The sequence below is a fragment of the Arachis hypogaea genome, chromosome 2, assembly GCF_003086295.3.
Source record: "Arachis hypogaea cultivar Tifrunner chromosome 2, arahy.Tifrunner.gnm2.J5K5, whole genome shotgun sequence".
In the NCBI taxonomy this organism is placed as follows: Eukaryota; Viridiplantae; Streptophyta; class Magnoliopsida; order Fabales; family Fabaceae; genus Arachis; species Arachis hypogaea.
The window spans coordinates 26,856,228-26,863,972 of record NC_092037.1 but is presented as its reverse complement, the minus strand read 5'-3'; the positions used below and the strand labels follow the sequence as shown (position 1 = coordinate 26,863,972).

At 37.9% G+C, this 7,745-nt stretch overlaps 1 non-coding gene across 1 annotated transcript; it reads right to left on the bottom strand.

Moving 5' to 3' along the window:
• Nucleotides 1-4,588: 4,588 nt before the first annotated feature.
• LOC112764448 (small nucleolar RNA R71) lies at nucleotides 4,589-4,692 on the bottom strand. Its single transcript, XR_003183182.1, has one exon. It is a non-coding gene; the product is annotated as a small nucleolar RNA R71 (small nucleolar RNA).
• Between the last annotated feature and the right edge of the window lie 3,053 nt (nucleotides 4,693-7,745).

Sequence of the window (7,745 nt, the reverse complement as noted above, 5' to 3'; positions counted from 1 at the left end):
ATTGATGATCTGAAAAATCATGAAATTGATTCTTGAAGCAAGAAAAAGCAGTGAAAAAGGAAGCTTGCGAAAAAAAAAAGTGGCAAAAAAAAATGAAAGAAAAAGAAGGAGCCGTAGAAAAAGCCAATAGCCCTTAAAACCAAAAGGCAAGGGTAAAAAGGATCCAAGGCTTTGAGCATCAATGGATAGGAGGGCCCAAGGAAATAAAATCCAGGCCTAAGCGGCTAAATCAAGCTGTCCCTAACCATGTGCTTGTGTCATGAAGGTCCAAGTGAAAAGCTTGAGACTAAGTGGTTAAAGTCGTGATCCAAGGCAAAAGAGTGTGCTTAAGAGCTCTGGACACCACTAACTGGGACTCTAGCAAAGCTGAGTCACAATCTGAAAAGGTTCATCCAGTTATGTGTCTGTGGCATTGATGTATCCGGTGGTAATACTGGAAAACAAAGTGCTTAGGGCCACGCCAAGACTCATAAGTAGCTGTGTTCAAGAATCAACATGCTTAACTAGGAAAGTCAATAACACTATCCGAAATTCTGAGTTCCCAGAGACGCCAATCACTCTGAACTTCAAAGGAAAAAGTGAGATGCCAAAATATTCAGAAGCAAAAAGCTACAAGTCCCGCTCATCTAATTAAATTAATATTCATTGATATTCTGGAATTTATAGTATATTCTCTTCTTTTATCCTATTTGATTTTCAGTTGCTTGGGGACAAGCAACAATTTAAGTTTGGTGTTGTGATGAACGGATAATTTATACGCTTTTTGGCATTGTTTTTATATAGTTTTTAGTAAGTTTGAGCTACTTTTAGGGATGTTTTCATTAGTTTTTATGTTAAATTCACATTTCTGGACTTTACTATGAGTTTGTTGTTTTTTTGTGATTTCAGGTAAATTCTAGCTGAAATTGAGGGACTTGAGCAAAACTCTGAAGAAGGCTGACAAAAGGACTGCTGATGTTGTTGGAATCTGACCTCCCTGCACTCGAAATGGAATTTCTGGAGCTACAAAACTCCAATTGGCGCGCTCTCAACGGCGTTGGAAAGTAGACATCCAGAGCTTTCCAGCAATATATAATAGTCATACTTTATTCGGAGAATGACGACGTAATTGGCATTGAACGCCAGTACATGCTGCTGTCTGGAGTTAAACGCCAGAAAAACGTCATGATCCGGAGTTGAACGCCCAAAACACGTCATAACTCGGAGTTCAACTCCAAGAGAAGCCTCAGCTCGTGATTAATCAAGCTCAGCCCAAGCATACACCAAGTGGGCCCCGGAAGTGATTTATGCATCAATTACTACTCATGTAAACCCTAGGAGCTAGTTATTATAATAGAACATTTATCTATTGTATTAGATATCTTTGATCCAGTTTGTATTATTCTTCATCAGTCGGTCTTGTGACACATGGGGGCTGGCCATTCGGCCATGCCTGAACCTTTCGCTTATGTATTTTCAACGGTGGAGTTTCTGCACACCATAGATTAAGGGTGTGGAGCTCTGCTGTACCTCAAGTATTAATGCAATTCGATTCTCTTTTATTCAATCTCTCTTATTCTTATTCCAAGATATTCATTCGTACCAAGAACATGATGAATGTGATGATAAGTAACCCTCATTATCATTCTCACTTATGAACGCACCTGATTGACAACCACTTCCATTCTACTGCAACAGAGCTTGAATGGTATCTCTTAGATTCCCCAACAGAATCTTCGTGGTATAAGCTAGATAGATGGCGGCATTTATGAGGATCTGGAAAGTCTCACCTTGTCTGTGGTATTCCGAGTAGGATCCTGGGAATCCGGAAAGTCTAACCTTGTCTGTGGTATTCCGAGTAGGATTCCGGTAATGAATGACTGTGACGTGCTTCAGACTCGCAACTACTGGGCGTTAGTGACAGACGCAAAAGAATCAAGGGATTCTATTCCAGTAGGAGCGGGAACTAACCAGTGATTAGCCGTGCTGTGACAGAGGCGTGAGCGTAGTTTTCACTGCGAGGATGGGATGTAGCCATCAACCATGGGTGATGCCTCCAGACGATTAGCCGTGCGACTGACAACCGCATAGGATCATTTTCCCGAGAGGATTGAAAGTAGCCACAGCTGATGGTGAACCCCTATACAAAGCTTGCCATGGAAAGGAGTAAGAAGGATTGAATAGAAGAGTAGGAGAGCAGGCGTCCTTGAGCCATACAGTATCTCCATTCGCTTATCTGAAATTCCACCAATGAATCTCATAAGTCTTCTATCCGTTTATTATTTCTATTTTCTTATTTTATTTTCGAAACCCATAAACTATTTTAATCTGCCTAACTGAGATTTACAAGGTGACATAGCTTGCTTCATACCAACAATCTCTGTGGGATCGACCCTTACTCACGTAAGGTTTATTACTTGGATGACCCAGTACACTTGCTGGTTAGTTGAACGGAGTTGTGTTCAACCGTGCCATAATAATGATTTCATACAAAGACAAACAACTTAAAGAGAATTGATCACAATTTCGTCCACCAAGTTTTTGGCGCCGTTGCCGGGGATTGTTCGAGTATGGACAACTGACGGTTCATCTTGTTGCTCAGATTAGGTAATTTTCTTTTCAAAAACTTTTTCAAAAATTTTTCTTTCCTTTTTCGTTTTTCCAAAAATGTTTTTCGAAAAAATCAATAAAATCCAAAAAAAATTAGAAAATCATAAAAATCAAAAATATTTTGTGTTTCTTGTTTGAGTCTTGTGTTAATCTTTAAGTTTGGTGTCAATTGCATGCTTTTAAAATTTTTCTTGCATTTTTTCGAAAATCTCATGCATTCATAGTGTTCTTCATGATCTTCAAGTTGTTCTTGACAAGTCTTCTTGTTTGATCTTGATGATTTCTTGTTTTGTATTGTTTGTTGTTTTTCATATGCATTTTTTGTTTGTTAGAGTCCATGCATTAAAGATTTCTAAGTTTGGTGTCTTGCATGTTTTCTTTGCATCAAAAATTTTTCAAAATAATGTTCTTGATGTTCATCATGATCTTCAAAGTGTTCTTGGTGTTCATCTTGACATTCATAGCATTCTTGCATGCATTCATTGTTTTGATCTAAAAATTTCATGCATTGAGTATTTTTGTTGTTTTTCTTTCTCATAATTAAAATATTCAAAAAATCAAAAAAAATATCTTTTCCTTATTTTCCTCAATATTTTTGAAATTTTGGGTTGACTTGGTCAAAAATTTTTAAAATTAGTTGTTTCTTACAAGTCAAGTCAAAATTTCAATTTTAAAAATCTTATCTTTTCAAAATCTTTTTCAAAAATCATATCTTTTTCATTTTTTTCTATTTTCGAAAATTTCAAAAATCTTTTTCAAAATATTTTCAAAATCTTTTTCTTATCTTTATTTGATATTTTCGAAAATTACTAATAATTAATGTGATTGGTTCAAAAATTTGAAGTTGTTACTTTCTTGTTAAGAAAGGTTCAATCTTTAAGTTCTAGAATCTTATCTTGTAATTTCTTGTTAGTTAAGTCAATTTTAAAATTAAATCTTTTTCAAAATATCCTTTTTCAAAATTATATCTTTTTATCTTTTATCTTATCTTTTTCAAAAATTTTATCTTTTTCAAAATTTGATTTCAAAATATCTTATCTTTTTCTTATCTTCTTATCTTTTTCAAAATGTGATTTCAAATCTTTTTCAATCAACTAACTAACTTTTTGTTTGTTTCTTATCTTTTTCAAAACCACCTAACTACTTTTCCCTCTCTAATCTTCGAAAATTCTCCCTCCCTTTTTCAAAAATTCTTTTTGTTTTAAATTTTAATTTTAATTATATTTTGTCTTTGATTTTCGAAAATTACTAACCTCTTTTTCAAAAATTAATTTCGAAAATTTCTCTTCTCTTTTCTTCTTCGATTATTTAATTACTAACACTTCTCTTCACCTCTCTTCACCCAAAAATCCGAATTCCCTTCTTCATTCTTCTACCCCCTTCTTCTTCTACGAACATAAAGGAATCTCTATACTGTGAAATAGAGGATTCCTCTTTCTTTTCTTGTTTTCTTCTCTTTCATATGAGCAGGAACAGGGAAAAAGGTACTCTTGTTGAAGTTGATCCAGAACCTAAAAGGACTCTGAAGAAAAAATTAAGAGAAGCTAAATTACAACAATCCAGAAACAACCTTTCAGAAATTTTCGAACAAGAGAAGGACATGGCAGCCGAAAATAATAATAATAATGCAAGGAGAATGCTTGGTGACTTCACAAAGCCAACGTCCAAGTTTGATGGAAGAAGCATCTCCATTCCTGCCATGGGAGCCAATAACTTTGAGCTTAAGCCTCAACTAGTTGCATTAATGCAACAAAACTGCAAGTTTTATGGACTTCCATCTGAAGATCCTTATCAGTTTTTAACTGAGTTCTTGCAGATCTGTGAGACTGTAAAGACGAATGGAGTTGATCCTGAAGTCTACAGACTCATGCTTTTCCCTTTTGCTGTAAGAGACAGAGCTAGAATATGGTTGGATTCACAACCTAAGGATAGCCTGGACTCTTGGGATAAGCTAGTCACTGCCTTCTTAGATAAATTCTTTCCCCCTCAAAAGCTGAGCAAGCTGAGAGTGGATGTTCAAACCTTCAAACAAAAAGATGGTGAATCCCTCTATGAAGCCTGGGAAAGATATAAGCAGTTGACCAAAAGATGTCCATCTGACATGTTTTCAGAATGGACCCTATTAGATATATTCTATTATGGTCTCTCTGAATTTTCGAAAATGTCACTGGACCATTCTGCAGATGGATCTATTCACCTGAAGAAAACGCCTGAAGAGGCTCAAGAACTCATTGACATGGTTGCAAACAACCAGTTCATGTATACCTCTGAGAGGAATTCCGTGAATAATGGGATACCTCAGAAGAAAGGAGTTCTTGAAATTGATGCTCTGAATGCCATATTGGCTCAGAACAAAGTGTTGACTCAACAGGTCAACATGATCTCTCAAAATCTGAATGGATTGCAACATGCATCCAACAGCACTAGAGAGGCAGCTTCAGAAGAAACTTATGATCCTGAGAACCCTGCCATGGTAGAGGTTAATTATATGGGTGAACCTTATGGAAACACCTATAATCCATCATGGAGAAATCATCCAAATTTCTCCTGGAAGGATCAACAAAAGCCTCAACAAGGCTTTAACAATGGTGGACGCAATAGGCTGAACAATAGTAAGCCATATCCATCATCTTCTCAGCAACAGATAGAAAATTCTGAACAAAACACTTCTAATTTAGCCAATATAGTCTCTGATCTGTCAAAGGCCACTTTCAGTTTCATGAATGAAACAAGATCCTCCATTAGAAATTTGGAGGGACAAGTGGGCCAGCTGAGTAAGAAAGTTATTGAAACTCCTCCCAGTACTCTCCCAAGCAACACAGAAGAGAATCCAAAAGGAGAGTGCAAGGCCATTGATTTAATCAAAATGGCCGAATGTACTAGGGAGGAGGAGGACGAAAATCCTAGTGAGGAAGACCTCCTGGGACGTCCCTCAAGCAAGAAGGAGTTTCCTATTAAGGATCCAGAGGAATCTGAAGCTCATCTAGAGACCATAGAGATCCCATTAAATCTCCTTCTGCCATTCATGAGCTCTGAAGATTATTCATCCTCTGAAGAGGATGAAGATGTGACTGGAGAGCAAGTTGCTCAATATTTAGGAGCTATCATGAAGCTGAATGCCAAGTTGTTTGGTAATGAGACTTGGGAAAGTGAACCTCCATTGCTCATTAGTGAACTGGATACTTGGATTCAGAAAACTCTACCTCAAAAGAGACAAGATCCTGGAAAGTTCCTAATACCTTGTACCATAGGCACCATGAGCTTTGAAAAAGCTCTATGTGATCTGGGGTCAGGGATAAATCTTATGCCACTCTCTGTAATGGAGAAGCTGGGGATCATTGAGGTACAACCTGCCTTGTTCTCATTACAATTGGCAGATAAGTCTTTGAGACAAGCTTATGGAATGGTAGAGGACGTTTTAGTAAAGGTTGAAGACCTTTACATCCCTGCTGATTTCATAATCCTAGACACTAGGAAGGAAGATGATGAATGCATCATCCTAGGAAGACCTTTCCTAGCCACAGCAGAAGCTGTGATAGATGTCAATAGAGGAGAGTTAGTCCTTCAATTGAATGGGGACTACCTTGTGTTTAAGGCACATGGCCATCCCTATGTGACAAAAGAGAGTAAGCATGAAGAGCTTCTCTCAGTTCAAGGTCAAGAAGAGCCCACACAGTCAAACTCTAAGTTTGGTGTTGTGAGGCCACAATCAAACTCTAAGTTTGGTGTTAAGACCCCATATCCAAACTCTAAGTTTGGTGTTGGCAACTATACAACATTGACCTGATCACCTTGTGGCTCTATGAGAGCCACTGTCAAGCTATTGACATTAAAGAAGCGCTTGTTGGGAGGCAACCCAATTTTATTTATCTAATTTTATTTTATTTTGTTTTAGTGTTATTTTTGTGTTTAATTAGGTACATGATCATGAGGAGTCACGAAAAAATCAAAAAAATTAAAAACAGAGTCAAAAACAGGAGAAAAAAATTCTTCACCCTGGAGGACGCACGGGCTGGCGTTCAACGCCAGTAAGGTGCATCTGGCCGGCGTTCAACGCCAGAATAGAGCACCATTCTGGCGCTGAACGCCAGAAACAAGCAACATTCTGGCGCTGAACGCCAGGAATGTGCCCAGAGAGGAAAAACTGGCGCTGAACGCCAGTAACAAGCATCAAATTGGCGTTCAACGCCAGAAACATGCTTTACATGGGCGTTGAACGCCCAGAATGTGCACCAATGGGCGTTTAAATGCCAGAATGGTGTGCCAAGGCATTTTACATGCCTATTTGGTGTAGGGATGGAATTCCTTGACACCTCAGGATCTGTGGACCTCACAGGATCCCCACCTACCTCGCCCTCTCTCACTCCATTCATGGTCATCCCTTCTGTTTTTCATTCACCACCTGCATCTACCCATTCTACCCCATACACCCCACCTACCTTTACAATTTAACTTCTCTTTCCCACCCAATCCCACCCATATAGCCGAATCCTTCTCCCCTCACTCACCTCCATTTTCTTCTTCTTCTTCTTCCTCTCTTCTTTCTTCTCTTGCTCGAGGGCGAGCAATATTTTAAGTTTGGTGTAGTAAAAGCATAGCTTTTTTTGCTTTTCCATTACCATTAATGGCACCTAAAGCCAAAGAAACCTCAAAGGGAAGACAAAAAGCTTCCACCTCTGAGTCATGGGAGATGGAAAGCCTTATATATAAGCTGGAATAGCTCAGTTAGTTAGAACATGTGGCTGCAAATCAAGAGATCCCTGAGATACCTCAGGGGATAAGTTGTCCTCCACACAAATATTGGAAGCAACTAAGGGTAAAAACACCAAAATTACTAGGAATCATTCAACAGAAGCAAGGAAGAGACATAGAGGAGCTCAAAAAGCACCATTGGACCTTCAAGAAGGCGCCACCCTCACTCAGGTGGATTCATTCCTTGTTCTTTATTTCTTTCTGTTTTCATTTTTAATGTTGTGTTTATCTATGTTTTGTGTCTCTACTTCATGATCATTAGTATGTAACCATGCCTTAAAGCTATGAATAAAACCCATTAGTCTTTCACCTCTCTTAAATGAAAAATGTTTTAATTCAAAAGAACAAGAAGTACATGAATTTCGAATTTATCCTTGAATTTAATTTAATTATATTGATGTGGT